At 33.0% G+C, this 23,109-nt stretch overlaps 1 long non-coding RNA gene across 1 annotated transcript; it reads left to right on the top strand.

The window, feature by feature from the left end:
- The first annotated feature begins 3,486 nt into the window (after positions 1 to 3,486).
- LOC139892548 (uncharacterized) lies at positions 3,487 to 5,292 on the top strand. The gene is made up of 3 exons (XR_011774152.1): positions 3,487 to 3,982; positions 4,585 to 4,981; positions 5,055 to 5,292. It is a non-coding gene; the product is annotated as an uncharacterized lncRNA (long non-coding RNA).
- The last annotated feature ends 17,817 nt before the right edge of the window (positions 5,293 to 23,109 follow it).

The raw sequence follows: 23,109 nt of genomic DNA, 5'->3' as shown, positions 1-23,109 counted from the left end.
TATATATATATATAGTGGTAGGATCAAAAGGGAAGTAACCATTCGGGGGGAAGCGGGGGGAAGCAATTTTTTTTTTTTTTTTTTCGTTTTTTGAAAAAACTTTGTTCACGAACATTATAGATGAGATAAAAATATGAACATTTAGTAGAGACACTTTGTGATAAATGTTTTTATTTTGGCGGAAAAATGCTCGAAGAAGTAATATATAACAATTATCGTGTTTTTCGAGCGTATTTTGAGGTTTTAGCTATTGGGGTTTAGATATTAGGGTTTAGATATTAGGGTTTAGAAATTTAAGGTTTAGGGTTTAGATTTAGGATTTAGATTGAGTTTTTAACACGAACGGTTTAGAGTTTAGGGTTTAGGGTTTAGGGTTTGGTGTTTTGGGTTTATGGAATAAACCCAAAACACCAAACCCTAAACCCTAAACCCTAAACTCTAAATCGGGCTAAAATTTACTTCACAAAACATGGAAAAAAAACGTTCATATTCTTCGCGAACAATATTATCTTGAAAGTTATTTTTGTCGATCGTTTTCCCGCCTAGATAATAACATTCATCACGAAGTGTCTCTTCTAAATGTTCATATTTTTGTGTGATCTTGATGCCGGAAAAAAAAAATTTCAAAAAAAACGAATTTTTTTTTTTTTTGCTTCCCCCGCTTCACCCCGATTGGTTAATTCCCCATTGATCCTGCCCCTATATATATATATATATATATATATATATATATATATATATATATATAGTGGTAGGATCTAGAAGGAAATAACCAATCGGGGGAAGCGGGGGGAGCAAATTTTTTTGTTTTTTTTGTTTTTTGAAAAAATCTTGTTCACGAACATTATAGATGGGATGAAAATATGAACATTTAGTAGAGACACTTTGTGATAAATATTTTTATTTTGGCGGGAAAACGCTCGAAGATGTAATATATAATAATTCTCGCGTTTTTCGAGCGTATGTTGAGGTTTTAGCTATTGGTGTTTAGATATTAGGGTTTATATGGTTTAGATATTAGGGTTTAGAAATTTAGGGTTTTGGGTTTAGATTTAGGGTTTAGATTTAGGATTTAGATTGAGTTTTTAACACGAACGGTTTAGAGTTTAGGGTTTAGGGATAAACCCAAAACACCAAACCCCAAACCCTAAACCCTAAACTCTAAATCGGGCTAAATTTTACTTCACGAAACATGAAAAAAAAAACGATAACATTCTTCACGAACAATATTATTTTGAATGTTATTTTTGGCGATCGTTTTCCCGCCTGAATAATAACATTCATCACGAAGTGTCTTTTCTAAATGTTCATATTTTCGTGCGATCTTGATGTCTGAAAAAAAAATTCCAAAAAAAAGGAAAATTTTTTTTTGCTTCCCCCGCTTCCCCCCGATTGGTTACTTCCCCATTGATCCTGCCCATATATATATATATATATATATATATATATATATATATATATATATCACTCTATACCTTAAAAGAGAGAGTAATTATTAGCTAATAAATCATTAAAAAAACATCTTATTAACCATTAGATCAAAAAATTACTTAACTATACCCCATAATCCAATGGCTATTAATTATCTATAAAATATATTAGCTAATAAATCATTATTTACAACTTAATATGTCTTTAATACCCTTCGATTACCCATGTTAATAAAAAAACACGGAAGAAAAGAAACAAAATAGGGGTTACAGCCATCAAATTTAATCGCCACATTCAAACAACAACAAAACCCTAATTCTCTCCCACAAATCGCTAATAGGGTTTTCATCTCCAAAACATAAACGATGCAGTGATCATTAGCCGGTTTATGCATGAAACTCCAGATAATATCTCTCCTTCCATTCCAACGCACCGCGAGATATTCTCCTTCGTAGAATCGTCGTTCGCTGATCCGCTACCTATCCTTCAAATTCTTCTCAGTTCATCAACAAAATCGACGAAGCATCAATTAACCGTTTTTAATCATCATCGATTAACCCTAATCTCTACCCATTTTCCTCTGCTCCATATTGGTTTAATCCTTTCACAGGTATTCTTCTTTCCACCTTTTTTAGGTCTATCGATGATTTGAGGTTGTGCTTAGGGTTTGAGGTAGGTCTATCGATAATTTGGGGTTGTGCTTAGGGTTTGAGGTGATTCAGCTCAAATCGCTACCATCACTGTTTCGTTCAAGCTTTTTTTTTATCCTTTTTATATGTTTGTGATTATACGTTATTCTTTTTTTTTCTTCTCTATTTTTAGATCGATTGGCAATTTGGATTTCTGATTAGGGTTGAGTCGATTCAACTCAAATCGTTTTCATCACTATTTCGGGATTCAACTGTTGGAGAATCGGTCGCTGATGTTAATACTCCAGTACCCTACGTCCATACTCTGCCTGCTGTCAACGATATGGAACAGGAACGAGCAATACATGTTTTGCAGGTCCACTTTAACTCATTGTCCAAAAGAGAATTCCCTATATTCACAAGTCAGGTCATTAATTGTATGTGATTTTGATTTTATCTAATTTTGTGTAACTTGAGAGCATAGATGCTAAAATTATTCGGTTAGAAATTTCTTAATTGCAGTTGCGTAAAAATGTTGTTTTTAGGTTTGTGCTTATATTGCTCAAAATTCTTACTAACGTTCTAATTATAGTGTTGATTCCAATGATAGCGTCTACGAGTTACATTTGGTCAGTTTAGTTGTTATTAACCTTTTATATACTAAAGTGCTCGCCTGATCATGTGGTTTTGCGTTTTGTGGATCGTCGTTTAGTACCTGTTTAGTATTGTTTTTTGTGTTTTCATCATTTATCGCCTGGATGGATGACGCTATGTTTTATTAGCAACGGGCCACAAGTTCGAAACTCGGCGGCTTTATTTATCTGAATTTTAGATTACCTACATGTGTATAACTGGCGCCTACTTAGGTACGTGCCTGTTTTTCCAGCTTGATTGTTTACTGTTTTTAACTAATTGAATGTTAATATGTTATTTTCCGTTTTTCCGTATATCGTAAGTTTTTTGTCTTCAGTGGGTAATATGACCCAATATCCCAAATGTTACTTCGCCATAAAAGCGATCTCTCAATATAATACTCTCGCACTCTTTATATATGACTCTTTGCCAAAAACAGTTCCCGTGAAAACTTCCTTTTCAGCTCTCAAAAATCATGACTCCCGACCGAGGAAAATATGCTGATATGATCAGCGTTAATGTTAATATATGTATATGTAGATATATGTGTAGCTATATCTTCTATCTATATGTGGATAAGTTTTATAAATGTAGTTGTACCCGAATCAAGAGTTGTGTAACTCCATCATTCACACAAGCTTCTCCTGATTGATTACTATCTTCAAAGGTTCCTGGTGTATCTACAATGGCTAATTCTTCAATGGCTGCAACCTCCATATTCTGGCTAACGTTTCTTCCTTAGATTTCCTTTGATTATCTAAAATTGTTAAAGATTTTCTAAGATGATGTAAATATTGATATTTGAGAAATGTGTTTCTTTGCAGCTGTTGATGGGTGCATCCAGGCTCATGACAACAGTTTACATCTTTAATGTTAATCAGGTACTGAATTTTGGTAATTTGTGATAGCTTACCATACTAACCCATCTATACTAAAGGGCTCGCCGATTGGTGTCATTTTGCATTATAAGCTATACCATCCTATATCTGTTAACTAATATGTTTAGCATTTTTAAACATGTGTATTGGTTTAGTGTGGATGGTTTGGTCCCTCTTTTTTAACGAAATGCCAGGGGTACGAATCCGGCTTCCTGTTTTTTCCCAAGTTTTAATCTTATGCCACCTGTGACCTAATACCGTTTACTTTTTCATCCTTCAAAATATTTGCAAAACTTCACAGGCTCTACTCAATTGTATGCTGAAAAATTCTTCATCTTCATTGTTGTTGTGTCATCATCTTACCTGGGAGTTAATTTAGTTTCGGATTTCCCGTTTCCATCGCAACATCAGGTATCTTGCTTTTTTGGATTATCAAATTTTATTTATGCCTGTTTTGTACATACTACATTGTGTATTACGATTTATTTCTTTCTTATATATTTGCTTATAATTTGGTAGTTAGGGTTAGGCTTTTGATTTTTTTAGATTTTTTGTTTTTACATCAGGTATATATGTCTTTACATTGCTTTCCATTTGTATAGAGTTGATTGTGTTATATTTGAGTTCGACTGTTATAAGTGTGTATTATTTCCTATTATAATGCCACCTAAAAGAAGGTCGAGCAAGTTCGTAGCTGCTGCTTCACCATCTGTTAGTCGTTGACAATATTACAAACCCAAAAGTCCAAACCCATATCATGTGTATATATTTGATTATTGCCTTTGCCTCTAATGTTTATAATAACACCATTTTTGTTTACATATATGATAATATTGCTTTTATGTCTATAATGTTTACATATTTGACTATTTGATTTAGTTATTCCCTATTAACTGTTTACTGAATTTGTAGTGATTTTTTGCTTAGTTCCATATGAATGTTTATAATTAGATTGCTGCTATATTCACATGCTATAGATTATACTCATGTTCATAAATTTTTATAAGCTGCAGAATGGATCAACCAACACAAGTGGCACCAATCTCGGCTCTGCAACCGGGAGACAGGCTCAACACAATTGAAGCAGTAGTCTATAGGCATGTACAAGTATTGCTTCTTCGCTTGCTGCGCGATAGAGCCTTGCCTGATTAGTTTGCTTCGCTTTCTAGCTAGCTAGCTTTCGATATACCTATCTATCTATTACTCTACTTGTTTTTAACAAATTTATTGATTTCTGTTTTATGTTTTTAATAATAAAACCTAATCTACTATATGCTTTGCATCATTCAATCTGTAAGCATAATCAAAGGGTTTTTGTGCATTTGTAATTTAACAGCAGGTCCAATGACAGTATATGGCATCACATTTGACTTCTAATTTGGATTCCAAGTGTACTTCATTTCTACATTTGTAAGTTTTCTATTTTATGTAATATGAAATGTTTGTGACAAATTTCGTTTGGTTGAATTAATTTGGAATGTAGGGACAAGTGGCAATGGAAAACGGACCAAGATAAAGTGTTTTGTCGCACATTAAACATTTTGAGTGGGTGACGGTAAGAATGAAAATGGAGGTGAAATGGTCCCATTTAGGTAAGCCAACGCATGACTGTTCATGTTAATTAAAATGAGGTGGATGAGTAATTTTTAACACGGGCAGATTTTTTAAGTTTTGGATCACAATGGGTATTTACGGGTCAAAGGGGATCGAACCAGTTTGTTTGTTATGACATAATTTCAGGCTTGGCAACATTACTACTTTATATACCTGGAAAACCAGTAGTACTTTATTATTGACGGGTTCTCGCATATAAACTATTATGACTGGCTAGGACACAAAGCAAAGATAAAGTTGTTTTAATTTTAATCTCGAAATAGTCTTTTTGTATGAAAATAGTGTTTAGTAATTTGTAGTAGTACTAAACTATTTAAGCAAAATCATGATCTTTATATTGTGTTTATTATTTTGAATTTGTGAGGATGTAACAAACAACATGCTGGACTATTGGTTTACCTTATATTATTTTGAATTTAGCCATGTTTCATGTACAACTATATTCACACTCACAACTTAGAGTTGGAAAAGGGGAAAATTAAACACAACATATGTAAAGCACGCTACTATGATGAGTTAGAATAATGAAGATTTAAGTTTTATATTTTACTACTACTATGATGAGTTAGAATAATAAAGATTTAAGTTTTATACTTTACAAGTAGTATGAATCGTCTATTTGTCTTAGTTATCGGTCTTTTGTGATTTTAATAAATGAGCAAATTCATACTTCATACAATATTATCTCTTGAATGTGTCACTTCATTGTAATAAATTTTCTTACAAAACCTTGAATGTGTCACTCCATTATAATAGAATTTCTTACAAAACATGCGAATTTACGAGTTTTTTTTATTTATTTAAATTTTTACACATTCGAAGCTTTACGATATTAAATAAAGCTCAACCATGTATACGTACATTAGAATTTATATTTGAGGGCTGGAATTCGTGTCTATGTTACTGATCATGACGTGTCTCCCCAGTTTACTTTGTTACATAATAATTTATTTTTCTGGACACATAAATATTGCCTCTTACGTTGATTTACTAACATCATTTTTTACGTGTCTTGTTTATCCTATATTTACTGCTATAAGATGTGATTTGAATGGTTTGTAAACACCTGGCTTTAAATTGCAAGTGTTTTGTATGCAAAAACTTGATTATTTGACAAGTTATATTTTTGATGTATCAGAAAACCATCTTATAAAATCAGATCAACACTTGACTTGATTCCGTAGTGATTCGTTTTCTCTGTTTGCAATTTTGAATAGTTGAATTGATTTTGCAGTTCATTTCCAGAGCTTCAGAAAGAAATGTTGATAGTTGGGCTTCCATAAATAGGGCAGCTTCTCAGAAAGGAGTGATTTGATGATTCCTTATTTGAGGTTTCTTTTTGTGAGTTACATGTTGTTAACATAAAAAAAAACATATCTTAGAAATTGAGATTTTTGGTCTTTATTTGGAACCAAAAAAAATCTGGGACCGACATTAGTATCAGGACATTTGACCTTTTAACAAGCTCTTTCATATATTAGATGAGCAAATGCCCAGTAGCCTAATTAAGAGTGTGAGTCTATTTTAGTTGCTTATGCTTATGTTATTTTTTTTTTTCACTAAAACACTTGGTGACATTTTCGCATCATGTAGAGGGACCAAGATCATGTGTACATGTAATACTTGACTCGTTGACTCTAAGAGAATCCAAGTACTTCTAGTGCCTTTCCTTAAGGGTAAGGAAGACAAGTAAATTGCATTACTTATTTGTTTATACAATTATACTATTGGTGTGTTGGTGTGTTTACCTCTTAATTGAATGGTTCAGCGTTGAATGTTGAACCATTCAGCATTCATCCCGTTCGTTTTCGACCTCTAAATGAAAGTGCTGAACCATTCAGAGTTGAAGTTCCCTCTTAGCCATTAAGCGCGTAAATTTATGCAATATTCTCTTTAAATTATATCAAAAATACTTATTAAACAAATATATTATAGTTTTTATTCATGTAAAAGGGTAATAATATAATTTTCATCATTTACATTATTCTTTCAAAATGGTTATCAAACATCTTATTGTTATTAATCAACTTCATTCATTAATCAACTTCATTCAGCCGCTTTGAATCCTATGAATCATTCAGCGCTAAATCATTCAGTTTTATCAAACGCACCCATTATTTTCATAATCATATACTCTATGGTAATATGGTATCACAAAATGCATTTGTTTTAACTGAGCTAGTGCAAATGGCAGGGTGAACTAATTAAACGTTTGAGGTCTATACTCGATTGAATTGTGATGCATTACTGATATAATTCGTAATTGTTTCATTCCATTCCCTGAATCCCTCTATTTATAGAGGAGTTTACATAGACCTAGCCTTTATCTAATTTAGGAAACACAATCATTCTCTAATTACAATTACTTGCATCACAATCCTCCTTGCATCACAAGTACTACTCTAATTACAATTATTTACTAAATATAATTATCTGCCTGCTATTATACCCCTGCAGTCGAAGCGGGAGGTGGACGGACGTTGAGACTGTCACGAAAGTCATCAAATAATACGCGAGGAAGGCCTTTGGTGAATATATCCGCAACTTGATAGCGAGAAGGAACGTGGAGAACACGGACCAATCCTTGAGCAACTTTTTCCCGAACAAAGTGTATATCCATCTCGATATGCTTAGTACGTTGATGTTGAACCTGATTCCCAGCTAGATAAGTAGCACTGACATTATCACAATAGACAAGAGTGGCCTTGTGAATAGGGCATTGTAATTCAAGCAGTAGATTACGAATCCAACACGTTTCAGAGACGACATTAGCAACACCATGATATTCCACTTCTGCACTAGATCGAGAAAGAGTGGGTTGGCGCTTAGATGACTAGGAGATCAAGTTATCCCCAAAAAATACACAATATCCCGAGGTGGATCTACGAGTGTCAGGACACCCACCCCAATCGGCATACCCACCCCAATTGGCATCTGTGTAAGAGATAAGACTCGAAAGAGGAGACTTATATAGATGTAATCCCTTTGAAATTGTTCCACGAACATAACGAAGAATTCTTTTTAACGCATACATGTGTGCCTCAGTGGGTGCATGCATATGTAAACAAACTTGTTGAAACGCGTACGAAATATCGGGACGTGTTAGAGTAAGATATTGGAGGGCGCCTACTAAACTGCGATAAAAGGTCGGATTCCCATACGGTTTGCATGTTGTGGTACTTAACTTTGTGTTTGTGTCTACGGGGGTGGTGGCATGATTGCAATTTGGTATCCCTGCACGTTCAAGTAATTCCTCGGCATATTTTTGTTGTGAGAGAAACATGGAATGTGGACCCCGAGTTACTGAAATACCTAGGAAAAAATTCAGTGGCCCTAAATCTTTCATAGCAAATTCTGATGCCAATAAATTCAAGAAGGATTATCGCAGTGAATCAGATGAGGTTGTGAGAATGATATCATCAACATATAATAAGAGGTATGCAGTATCCTGTCCATGCTTGTAGATGAATAACGAGTGATCACATTTGCTATGTTGGAAACCAATTGTAGCCACGTAGTCTGCAAAACGCTGGTACCATGCACAGGGAGCTTGCTTTAATCCATATAACAACTTCTTTAAAAGACAAACATGATCCGGAAAATTATAGTTTCGAAATCCCATAGGTTGATGCATGTACACTATTTCCTGTAAATTTCCATGTAGAAAAGCGTTTTTGACATCAAGTTGATGAATAGGCCATGACTTACTAAGGGAAATACTTAAAACAACGCGTATTGTAGCCGGTTTAACCACTGGACTGAATGTCTCCCCACAATCAATGCCAACCTGTTGAGACCTGGCATCACAAACAAGACGAGCCTTATATCGCTCAAAAGAACCGTCAGATTTCTTTTTATGATGATAAATCCACATAGACCGTATAATATTCATGTTAGAGTGTCGAGGTACAAGTTCCCAAGTATTATTCTGAAGAAGAGCGTTAAACTCGTCTTTCATGGCATTTTGCCAGTTAGGATCATAAAATGCATCTTTAGGAGTTTTCGGTAGGGGAGAGAGAGTAGAAACATGGAGAGAAGAAGATTGCGAAGATTTGGCCATGCTTCGAGTGGTCATAGGATGACGAGAAGGGCGAGGATCAGTGTTTAAGGTATCTGTGGTGGAAGGAATAGAAGGTGCAGGAGGATCTGAAGATGTGATATGGTCAACATGTGTGGCTTTTGGTCGACGTGAATAAGTGATATTAGGATCGGGAGCGTGTGGTTTGTTTGGAAGGTTAAGAGTAGAAGTTTGAGGTGTATGATGCTCGGTGTTGGGGTTGTTTACGTCAACCATAGGTGTGGGTGTAGAAGGATTAATCATAATGTCTAGGAAAAGTGGATGGATTGGATCATTTAAGAAGTCGTATTTGAGAGGGGATTGGGGTTTGATTTAAGAGAAAGGGAAGATGGATTCGTCGAACACTACATGGCGAGAAAGAATTATTTTCTTAGTCGAAAGATCGAAACATTTGTACCCCCGATGATTGGAGGTGTTAATGTATGTAGGCTTCGGCAGAGGCTTACTTGGTGGTTAAGTTAGGGTTTGGCCAACCCTAATTTAAATGGGCCGGGCTTAGGTTAATTAGACTACGGTTTGTCTTAATCCTTGTCTATAAATACTCTCTCACATGTACATGCTTTGTAACACCTCCAAATTAATAATAATACTCTCTAGTTCCAAAGTGGATGTAGGTTTCACCTAGAAACCGAACCACTATAATTCTCATGTTGTTTTTATTCTGTGTTTATTATTCGGCTTGCTTGTTTGTGATTGTTAATCGATTAGGGTTCTACTCTGATCAAGGCAGATTCTAGCCTCAACAACTGGTATCTAGAGCTCAGGTTCTAACCCTAGCCATCAATCATAGCTGTTGCTATTACAGATCCTGTCGCTGCTGCTGTTGTTGCTGCTTTTACAGATCAGATTGCAGGTTATTGCTGCTATTTTTTACAGATCAGATTGCAGATCAGATTGCAGGTGATAAACCCTAGCTGCCACCAGACTCTGCTGATCAACCCTAGCCGCCACCAGACTCTGCAGATCAACCCTAGCCGCCACCAGACTCTACTGTTACAGATCTAATCCAGATCAACCCTAGCCGCCACCAGACTCTGCTGTTACAGATCTATTGCAACTGTTACAGATCAGATTGCTGTTGTCCTCAGATCCAATAAATTTTTTTTTTACAATGGCAGAAGAAGGAAGGATCAAAATCGACAAGTTTGACGGGCAAGATTTTAGGTGGTGGAAGATGCAGGTTGAAGATTTGTTATGTCAGAAGGATCTGATCGATGCCTTGAATGAGAATAAACCAGAAGGAATGAAAGACGACGAGTGGAAAACACTTGACATGAAAGCCCTAGCAGTTGTCAGACTTACGTTGACAAAAAGTGTTGCCTTTAACATTGTGAACGAAACCACGACACATGGTTTGATGAAGACCTTAGCAAATATGTATGAGAAGTCGTCTGCTTCTAACAAGGTGTTTTTGATCAGACAGTTGGTAAACACCAGGTTGAAAGAAGGTGCTTCAGTAACAAATCATGTTAATAACTTCCACAATATTATCTCTCGGTTACTGTCAGTTGATATCAAGTTCGATGACGAAGTCAAAGCTCTTCTATTATTATCTTCGTTACCTGAAAGCTGGTCAGGTTCAGTCACAGCTATCAGTGGATCCACAGAGTCCTCAAAGCTCAAGTTTGAGAGCATTCGTGATTTTATTCTTGGGGAAGATATAAGAAGAAAGAGCTCAGGAGAACCATCAGGAAACTTGCTGAGCACAGAAGAGAGGGGTAGGAGAAAAGGCAGAAGTAACACCACCAGGGGCAGGTCAAAGTCAAGAAGGAGGAGTGTGTCGAGAACGAGGAATGATATTAAATGTTGGAATTTTCAGGAGACTGGGCACTTCCGAAACCAGTGCACTAAGCCAGTAACATCATCAAAGCCAAAGGAAGTTAATGTTGCAGTTGCAACATATGATTATGATAACGTCCTTGTTTGATGCATTGAGAATACAATTTATACGTGGGTTATGGATTCAGGAGCATCGTTTCATGCTACTCCAAGTCCACATTTGATGAAGAATCTACGAACAGGTAATCTTGGTAAAGTTCGTTTGGCTAATGATCATTGTCTTGACATTACAGGGATTGTAGACTTAGAGCTGAAAACCTCTTTCGGCACTAATTGGACCTTGGAAAATGTCTGAGTTATTCCTGGCCTAAAGAAGAAACTAATCTCTGTTGGACAGCTTGATGATCAAGGATATAGTGTGCTATTTGGTGAAGGTAAGTGGAAAGTAATAAAGGGGAACTTAGTAATAGCCAAGGGTAAGAAGAGAGGTGCTCTTTATATGGTAGAAGTTCCAGCTAATGAGGTAAATGCAGTTTCCAATGATCGAAGCTTAACCAGTCAGTGGTACCAACGTTTAGGTCACATGAGTGACAAAGGAATGAAAATGCTAGTGTGAAATGGTAAAATTCCTGGTTTGAAGAGAGTTGAATTGGACTTTTGCGAGTCATGTGTTCTAGGAAAGAAAAATAAGGTCACCTTTGCAAAAGCAGACAGAACATTAAAGGCTCAGAAGTTGGAGCTAGTACACACGGATGTGTTCGGGCCTACTCCTGTTTCTTCATTGGGAGGAGCACGCTATTATGTTACTTTCATCGATGATTCAACACGCAAGGTATGGGTTTACTTTCTTAAAAATAAATCTGATGTTGATAATGCTAAAAGCGAACATATATTTCATAGCATTATCCCTCAAGAAAGACAAGCTTTTAGTTGCAATTGTTCTATTCACAAGTGATATTCGTTTAAATAATAAAAGGTGAAGACAAAAGACAGATTCGACGAATTGAAGACGCAAACGACCAAAAAGCTCAAAAGTACAAAGTACAATCAAAGTGGTTCAAATTATTGATGAGAAACGTCTCGAAATTACAAGAGTACAAGACGCAAAACGCAAAATACAAGATATTAAATTGTACGCAAGGACGTTCGAAAATTCGGAACCGGGACCAGAGTCAACTCTCAACGCTCGATGCAACGGACTAAAAATTACAAGTCAACTATGCACACAAATATAATATAATATTTAAATAATTCTATAAATTATTTATATATTATATATTATATTAAAAACCATCGCAAGAAAGAAAACAAGCTCATGTGAGCTGGAAAAAGAGGCCATGCGATCGCATGGCCTGAAGGTGCATTTTCCATGCGATCGCATGGCAGTAGTGTAATGACCCGCACTTTTTCGATCGTTCTATACTTATAAGATTAATATTTATATAAATTAAACCTTACCAACATGATAAGCAATCCAAATTGTTGAGACTTATGTTTTCGAAAAGAGTTTTACACAACGTTTGACCGTCTAGTTTGACCGATGATATCACGAACTATACAATATATGATAATTATACGTTTGTGTATATATATGTATATATACATATTTAACATGATCTAAGAATGTTTTAATATCTCATTTTGTATTAATAACAATAAGTTATAAGTATATTTTGAAACTACTAACTTAAGTTTTCAAAACGATAACCATACGTAACGTTATTTGACTTAAATACTTATGACCTATAATGTTTATACATATATCGTATAAGTAATGTATTTAATCACTTTTAAAGACTTAAATACATAAAACAATATAAGTATATTTACAAAAGATAGCTATGTTTGAATCCTCGTTCAGTTTTCTCAAAGATTTCTATACGTATACCTAGGGTATATGTACCCGTATCATACGCAGCTTCTAGATGTATTTACTATTGGTATATACCAATAAAAATCTGCTCCTTAGCAGCCTTAAATGATTAAGAAACATGTGGAACCAACCATTTGTCAAGTAGCATGAATTATTTAGCAAGAAAACAAAGTTAGGTATTTTTTTTTTCCTTTATAACCTAAAAACGTTTTTATGCATGCACACCATTTCTTCACCCCATTTTCTCATACTTACACTTCCATTTCTCTCTCAAAATACTCTTAACTTCATACTTGATCATCTCTAAGCATTTTCCCCATCATTTAGCTTCAAAAACAACACTTAAACCTCATAAGAAAACCTTACAAAAACACTTCAAGAAATCCTTCCAAGAACACAAACTTACTTCCAATCTTTCATTCAATTCCATCACCCTTTTGGTTCTAGCTTTTTACTCCTCTTTTACAGCAACCTTGTCCAAGGAACTTGAGGTAGTAACTATGTTCATAACCTTATTCGATTCATATATATATAGCTATCTTATTTTGTGGTATAAAATTTTAACAACAAGAACATAGTTTGAATGTTTTCAAACTTGTTTGCAAACTAAATAGATTCTTATAACTTAACTTTTAAAATACTTCAAGACCTGTAATATAACTTAAAAATATGCTAATTTAACAAGGTATAACTTGGTTTTTCAAAGAACACCTTAAAAACTGTTTTTACGACGTCGGAGTGCAACCGGGGGCTGTTTTGGGTTGGATAATTAAAAACCATCTTAAACTTTGAATTGGAGGTTTATTTTCTGGAAAAATGATTTTTACTATGAATATGATAACACATAAAAATTTCATGATTTAACTCAAAGTATAAGTATTTTTAGAAAAATAATCATTTAAGGTTGTTTACATGATGGAAAATGATTAACTTCATAAGTTTCACTAAAGTTTGACCTATGACCTGTGATTTCGAATACAAACTAAGGTATTTACAGTTCATAGTCTTAAAGAGGGACTCGATCCAAGGAAGTGGCAAGTTGAATCAACGAAAACGGAGTTGTAACGAAGAAACTATGACCAAAACGAGATCGGATATCTAAGACTAGTTTGGCTACGAAAATAATTGGAGAAAATTAAATAAATCACATCTTTTTAAAATAACATGATATTTTATATATATGTACTCATAATTTAATTTTATATGGTTCAGGATCACCCGTAAACAATACGAGAAGATTAATCATAAGATCCCATGATTGTACGCAACACGTCATTTGACAACACCGGTACTTTATGTACGCAACACGTCATTTGACAACACCGGTACCATGGGTCAAGATTAATCTCGACCAATACATATACGATGGGGGTTTTTATTTATTTCATTGGGGGTTTATTAAACACCTAAAAATGAACCATTAAAATTGAATTACTAACATCGGACTGCTAACTACGGACTAAGAAATTATTAAAACTATTAAAAGTATAAAAAGTATATATATGTGACGATTGTTTAAAATAGAAATATATTGATAAACTATATATGGATAGGTTCGTGATATCAATCGGAGACCACGTCGAAATTACATATCTTCAAGACGAAAGTGAGTATATAGTCCCACTTTTAAACTCTAAATATTTCGGGATGAGAATACATGTATTTTATGTTTTACGTTATGGACACAAGTAACTGAAAAATATATATTCTACGTTGAGTTGTACCACTGGCATACTTCCCTGTAGCTTGGTAACTAATATTTACAGCGGTATTGTAAACGCGAATCCTGTTGATAGATCTATCGGGCTTGACAACCCCAACCGGACTGGACGACCAGTATTCAACAGTTGCACAGTACTTCGTTTCGTGACTACACTTGGTACAGTGTAGTAAGATTTCATATTAAAGGGAATATGCGACGTGATTAATTGTTAAGTATGGTTACCAAGTGCTCAACCACTTAGAATATTTTTATTAAACTGTTTATATACGAAATCTTGTGGTCTATATATATATTGCTGCCGGCACTAAACCTATATCTCACCAACTTTATGTTGACGTTTTAAACATGTTTATTCTCAGGTGATAATTAGAAGTTTCCGCTGCATTATGTTGAATTTGAGCAGGATCTTGCGTACGCATATTTGTGTCAAAAATAAGACTGCATATCCAAGAACTTGTGTTGTAAAATATGCTAGAAATCGTGTTGTTATCATCATTTGTAAAGTTTGTAAGTCGAAGATTATCGCTAAACGATAATCATCTTTATTTCGTCCAAAGCTTGTATCAAAAATAAGAATCATGGTTTGTAATGTATAATATATGCAGTTTTTCTTTTAAAAAATGTCGCATATAGAGGTCAATACCTCGCAATGAAATCATACGTTATCTAACACGTTCTTACGGTTAAGGACGGGTTATGACAAGTAGGTATCAGGCCACACTACTATAAATTCGCAGTTTTGGTTGATCAAAAACATATCTTTTTCTCTTCCTATCTATCAACGTATATATATTTATATTTATATTATAATTTTAATTTTAATTTTAAATTCTAATAATAAGGGTATGTTAGCGAATGTTGTAAGGGTGTAAGTCAAAATTCTGTCCGTGTAACACTACGCTATTATTAATCATTGTAAGTTATGTTCAACCTTTTTAAATTAATGTCTCGTAGCTAAGTTATTATTATGCTTATTTAAATCGAAGTAATCATGATGTTGGGCTAAATATTAAAATTGGGTAATTGTATTTTGTACCATAATTGAGGTTTGGATAAAAGAACGACACTTGTGGAAATTAGACTATGGACTATTAATGGGTTTTATATTAACTTAACGATACCTCGTTAATTTAATATAAATGTTATAATTTGACGTATCTATAAATAACCACATACGCTTAATCGGGTACGGTGGGCGGGATATCTATAAATACCAATAATTGTTCATTTTACCGGACACGGAACTGGATTAATAGTTAATGGACTAGTTAAAACAGGGGTGGATTACATTCAAGGGTAATTGGTGTAATTGTTAACAAAGTATTAAAACCTTGGTTTACACGCAGTCGATAACCTGGTGTATTCATTAAACAAAGTAATAAGACCTTGTTAGAATTCGAATCCCCAATTAGTTGGAATATTTGACTTCGAGAATAAGAATAATTTGACGAAGACTTCCGCATTTTATGATTATGACTGATGGACTATTATGGACAAATCCGTATGGACATATTGAATAATCCAGGACAAAGGACAATTAACCCATGGGAATAAACTAAAATTAACACGTCAAACATCATGATTACGGAAGTTTAAATAAGCATAATTATATATTTCATATTTAATTGCACTTTTAAGTATCGCATTTTTTTACTGTCATTGTATTTAATTGCACTTTTAATTATCGTACTTTTTATTTATCGCACTTTTATTTATCGCAATTTCATTATCGTTATTTACTTTACACTTTAATTTAAGTTATATTTATTTTTAATATTTTACATTAGGTTTTAACTGCGACTAAAGTTTTAAAATCGACAAACCGGTCATTAAACGGTAAAAACCTCCTTTTATAATAAATAACACTATATATATATATATATATATATATATATATATATATATATATATATATATATATATATATATATATATATATATATATATTGTATTTTTACAACTATAAGTTAAAACTAATATAGCGTTGAACTAGTTTATTAGATCCCTATGGAACAAACCGGACTTACTAAAAACTATACTACTGTACGATTAGGTACACTGCCTATAAGTGTTGTAGCAAGGTTTAGGTATATCCACTTTATAAATAAATAAATTACTTGTGTAAAATTGTATCGTATTTAATAGTATTTCCTTGTAAAAATATAACTATTTTGTATACACCTCTACGCACATCAGATGTATTTGAAGCTTTTAAGAAATGGAAATCTGCTTTTGAATTATCTTGTGATTTGAAGGTGAAATGACCCGTTCATATATATTATAAACGATTCACAATAGTTGATTACATCGCGAGGTATTTGACCTCTATATGATACGTTTTACAAACATTGCATTCGTTTTTAAAAGACAAACTTTCTTTACATCTAAAATTGACGGCATGCATACCATTTCATATTACATCCAACTATAATTGACTTAATATTAATCTTGATGAACTCAACGACTCGAATGCAACGTCTTTCAAAGTATGTCATGAATGACTCCAAGTAATATCCTTAAAATGAGCTAATGCACAGCGGAAGATTTCTTTAATACCTGAGAATAAATATGCTTTAAAGTGTCAACCAAAAGGTTGGTGAGTTCATTAGTTTATCATAATCAACCATTTCTGTAATAGTAATAGACCACAAGATTTCATATACATAAACGTTTTAATCAAAATATTCAAAGTGGTTGAGCACTTGGTAACCATACTTAACATTTAATCAACGTCGCATATTCCCTTTATTATGAAATCTCACTACACTGTACCAAGTGTAGTCACTGAAACGAAGTACTGTGCAACCGTTGAATACTGGTCGTCCAGTCCGGTTGGGGTTGTCAGGCCCGATAGATCTATCAACAGGATTCGCGTTTACAATACCGCATGTAAATGGTAGTTACCAAGCTATTAGGGAAAAATATGCAAAGTGGTACAACTCGACGTAGAATATGTTTTTAGTACTTGTGTCCATTTCGTAAAACAGTTATAAAACAGTGCATGTATTCTCAGCCCAAAAATATATATAAAAAGGGAGTAATGAAACTCACAATACTGTATTTCGTAGCAATTATGTATATGACGGCACTGAACAAGTGCAGGGTTTGCCTCGGATTCACGAACCTATATTAAGTATATATATTTATATGTTGGTCAATATCTGTCTAACAATTTAGGTCAAGTCGTAGTGTATCACAATCCTAATGCTCGAGACCGACATGCAAAAGTCAACAAAAGTCAACTTGACCCAAAATGACTTCCAAAATCTATACATGTTTATTATATAACTTATATATAGTCGTTTTATATATTTAAATATATTTATCAGATCTTATTATACTAAATAATACAAGTCATTTATTAATAAATAAAAATTTATATTTAAATTCATATATGATAAAAATATACTTTTATATATCTCAAGTAATAAAATTTATAAAATTCACTTAATATCATAAAAATATAGTGGTATGTATTATTAATGTAATTATATTACGTGTTGTAAAAATATCTTTGTACGCATATTTATTTGATAAAATAGTATTGATAATAATAATAATGATAAAAATAATAAAATGATAGTTTCAATAAAAATATTAATTTTTAGTAATAAAGATAATTTTAGTAATAACATCAACTGATAACAATTATAATAATCGTTTTAATAATAATATTAAAATTAATAATAATTCAGTTGACCATATCTTTTAATCCGTTTATCGAATCCACACGATTTCTAAATGAAAAGTTATTAATTTTTCTTTAGGTTTTCAACGACATGCATATCATATACCTTATCTCAGTAGCATATGTATCAAATTCGTGATTTATCATAAACTATTTAACGATGAAACTAAGCATACAAACATGCATAATCATATATACTCGAGCACTAGTCAGGGATACACTATTAATATATAAAAGATAAGATATGAATGCTCACGTATCAATATTGTGATTCAATATTGGAGGAAAGTACGTAGACGCAACGAAAATGATAAACGTTAGGTTGACCTCAAGAGCAATACCCTCGAACAATACCCATAACCTCCATAGCTATAACCCATAATTTCCTTAGCTCTATCCCGTTTGAAAACTTATTTTGAAATCGTCTGAATATAACTCCGTCGTAGTATTTTATGTATACTAATAATATCTTGAAATAATACTAAGTAAATATATATATGTAATTCGATTGAGAGAGTTTAGAGAAATATATTTTCAAGTTTCTATGAAATAATGAAACCTATTGAATTCTATTTATAATAGATTTTTGAATTATTAAAGTAAATTATTAAAGTATGAATTATTAAAGTGAATTATTAAAGTATGAATTATTAAAGTATGAATTATTAAAGTGAATTATTAAAGTGAATTATTAAAGTAAATTATTAAAGTGAATTATTAAAGTTAAAGTAAAGTAAAAGTAAAGTAAAAGTAAAGTAAAGGTAAAGTTAAAGTATAGTAAAAGTATAAAACTATGTACGTATAATACGCGTATAAATATATTTAATATTAATTTAAATCGTTATATCGTAAAACATTTTAGAAAAGTAGAATTATATATATTCATAATAGGTTTCAAGTTTTTAAATTACAGTCTGTTGGTGAAGCATGGGATAAAGTCCAAAGGTTTAATAAATATATGAAATCATCTTAATAAAAAATGTCGAGTTACTTAACTTGTCGATATCCAACATCTAAGTTATTTACACTCCACGTTCTTACTTATAGATCACTTTACCATTTTCCGAATATTGTCAAAAAGAATAGATTTCTTAAATCACAGTGGACCTCATAACATTGGCCCGTAATCATATCATAATGTATCTGATAATTCAATCATTTGATATTGTCTCTTAATTCTGTCGATAAATATATCGAAACAAATACGTTCATGTAAAGTATCATATATCTAATACTTTGTTAATGTTTTCAGTTAATATTATATATTATATATACATATCTATATACACATAATTGTTCGTGAATCGTCGAACACGGTTAAAGGGTAATTGATTACATGAATGTAGTTCCAAACTTTTTGAGATTCAACATTACAAATTCTGCTTATCGTGTCGAAAACATATAAAGGTTAGGTTTAAATTTGGTCGGAAATTTCTGGCTCGTCACAGTACCTACCCGTTAAAGAAATTTCGTCCCGAAATTTGATCGAGGTCGTCATGGCTAACCATAAAAATGTTTTCATGACGGATATGTGTTGATAGATAGGATTTTATTACCATAGAGTAATATGGATAAAATGATCCGATTACTCGAAGCGTATGAGTGAAGCTATCACAAAATAGTGGAATGAGGAAAATAAGTTTCGTCATAATTTTTGACGTAGTCATAGTTGAATTCCGGAATTCAAGGGATTCAAAAAAAAAAAAAAAATCTTGGAAATCTATAAGATCTGTTTATTCAAGATTTAAGGAAATTAGGATCTCTTTAATTAAATGCGATGATCTGTCCCGATTACTACGTCTGATATTTCCCTTATATATTTACCTTTTCCATTCCATTAGTTTTTACCACTTCTATACTCAATTCCAATTTCAAAAGATTGCGAAAATGCTTAATCCAGTTCTAGTCCTTGTCCTTATCCTTACTATCGCAACAATCATTCTCCTTTTCCAACTTCCACCGGAGGAATCTGTTTTCTTCTACTTCGCCCTTGGGGTTATAGTGTTTTTAATTCTCCCGTATCTTTATGTTGCGATAAACATTGATATATACGGTTTGTAATTTACGTGTTGTTATTGGACTTTATATTCTCCCTTACATTTCGGAGTTTCATACTTTTGTTGTCTCTTCCCGGCTTTAAGTCAAGTGAATAATGGTCCAGAATTAGTAGGTATGAAGTTTTGGATGAACGTAGTTAATGTTCTAAGAAGAAAATGGTAATGGTACGATCTTGATTTGGCAAATTACCAGAATATCCGGAAAGATAGAACTATCAAGAAGATATGTTCTTAATATGTTTGGAGATTTGGTAGAATGTAAGAGTCGTGTAAATGACACATGATGACGGTATGTTCTATGAATCATCACGTTCTATTAGAAACTCAGCATGAATTACTGTAATATAATCACGTTGATCAAGTGTCATTATATTATACTAACTCATGCTTCAGTTCCCAACACTACTTCAAAACATTCATATTTGAATTTTTTTCCAGAATTTAGAAACCAACACAGTTTCTTTTATGTTGCAGATATTATGAAGAGATAAATGATCTCAGATAAGAATAGTTATGAAAATATCTCCAGAAATATGGAGAATATGTATAATGAGAGATACGAAGATATCTTATAATATTTAAGATAAGATGATGATGAAGAATAAGGTCCGCAAAGGTTTAGAGTCAGGAGCAAGGTATTCATTAATGACTTCGTCAGAAACAGAATCATCAAGATTCTTTAAATACAGACTTTGGTCCTTGTATTTGTCCTTGGTCTCCTTCACGGTCTGCTCAATCCATTGTTCAGTACCAACTCTTCTCTTTTTCTGGGCTTTACCAACACATTATTCTTTGTCATCAAACTTTTGACTGTTAAAGTCATTTACAGTTTCTGCTGCTTCATTAGCATTTCGATAACTAATTCACAGTTTGAGATGTTTTTCAGAAACTTCACATTCGAAGTGTGTAAGTTTAGGAGATAGACGTTATATGTATATATAACTATTGAAGTAGAAATGCTGCGAGATTTCAAAATACTGATTGCTGATTTTCAGTAATTGGTATGGCAATTCTTGTTGCAAGATGCGGATGAGTAAGAGATGGAGTTTCAATGAATAAGTATAGTGACTTTTCGGAGAGGTATAAGTCGAAGGTTAATGAAGTTGTTGATAAGTTTACTGCTAATGTGGTGAGATATGAAAGGTTCCCCAGTAACGATGGTAAAAGGGCAGCGTATCTATCGAAGTTATAATAAAATTAGTTTTACTGAAAAGTCAAAGTTGACTTGTTGGAGCTGTGACAAAATTGGCTACTTTGAAAAGAATCGTAAAGTTGTTTTTGCTAATAAATGCTAAAGAATTCAATGCGGGTACGTGTTAAACTATGACTTTGGGTTCGAGAGTTTTTCAGGTACAAGACTTCGGGTAATGTGTGATTGGATCATCATCTCGATTGTTCCTTATTTGAAGTGTCTTCCGAAATTTCGAAGCGTTTTAAATGCAGCTTGTCATTGTCAATATCCAAAGGATAAATTCATCATAAATCTCGATTGATTCTCGTATCCTTTTGAGTGTTACAATTAAAAGTGATGGTCTATCACAGTTTTAAAGTCAAAGTATAGCTTTGAAAAAAATGTAAGGATCTAAGAGTGATGGTTTTGCTTATATCTCGAGTTGCATTCTGAGATTTCAAAAATCAGAATAGGTGATTGAATTTGAATGAGTATGGTTGTTTTGATTTCTTATAAAAGAAGGTATACTGTTGTGAAAATAGGGAGTATAGTTGATGATTTACTGAATTGGAATCGAAGAATGTAATATATTAGTTGTGTATTTATATATCTCTCGGGTATTACCTACCCGTTAAAAAAAATGTTACAAATAATATTTTGAACAAGAATTTTTCATTACAGTCTTTATGAAAATATATATATGTATATTTTCTTCAGATGTAATACAGATTTAATGAGTTAATATCGTATTAAGCTCAGTTGATTTTCGGCTTGGATTAGTAAAGAATAATCTCTAAAACATTAGAGATTACATAATCTTCGCGGAGTATTTTGCTAATGTAATCAATACTTCAATATTTATTCTTATAGATATTTCCTTAGTGAATTATGCTGATGCTCATAGAACTCTTGCTAACTTCACAAGATACGAATCTTGTTTTCTAGTAAGTTTCGAGTACATTGAAGATGAAAGTGTAAAATCAAACATGTTATTGAATGATACACTTGGTTTATTATGAAACCGAATTCATTTAATTGAATCAAAGATTGTAGTTACGATGGTTAGGTTGTTAACGAAGGATGTACATCATAGCATATTAGTAATATGAATTTAACTGAGTAGTATTTACCCTTTTTCAATTCATATTCAATAGCTTAGTACGAAAGATTTTTATAGTTTCAGCATTCATATATATAAAATATATATATATAATTTCTTCAGAAGAATGAGTTAATACTTCATAACTCGTTGATACAAAATGCTTGTTGTTGATCAATGATGACGTCCACGTAGATTCTTGAACTGACGGAACTTGTGATGTTATAGGTGCTGCTAGTACTGATGATGCTGACAGTACTGACGGTGATGGTGGTGCTGATGATATTGTTGATGCTGATGATACTGCTGGTAACTGCTAGTGATGCTGCTGAAGCTTGTGGTATTGAGGCTTGCGATGTGGATGTTATTGGCGGTATTGGTTATGCAGCTGGTGCTGCTGATGGTGTTTGTAATCCTTGCACCATGTGTTCCAAAGCCACTACTCGGGTGCGAAGT

Source organism: Rutidosis leptorrhynchoides, chromosome 2, assembly GCF_046630445.1.
Source record: "Rutidosis leptorrhynchoides isolate AG116_Rl617_1_P2 chromosome 2, CSIRO_AGI_Rlap_v1, whole genome shotgun sequence".
Lineage (NCBI taxonomy): Eukaryota > Viridiplantae > Streptophyta > Magnoliopsida > Asterales > Asteraceae > Rutidosis > Rutidosis leptorrhynchoides.
This window is presented reverse-complemented; position numbering and strand designations above follow the sequence as displayed.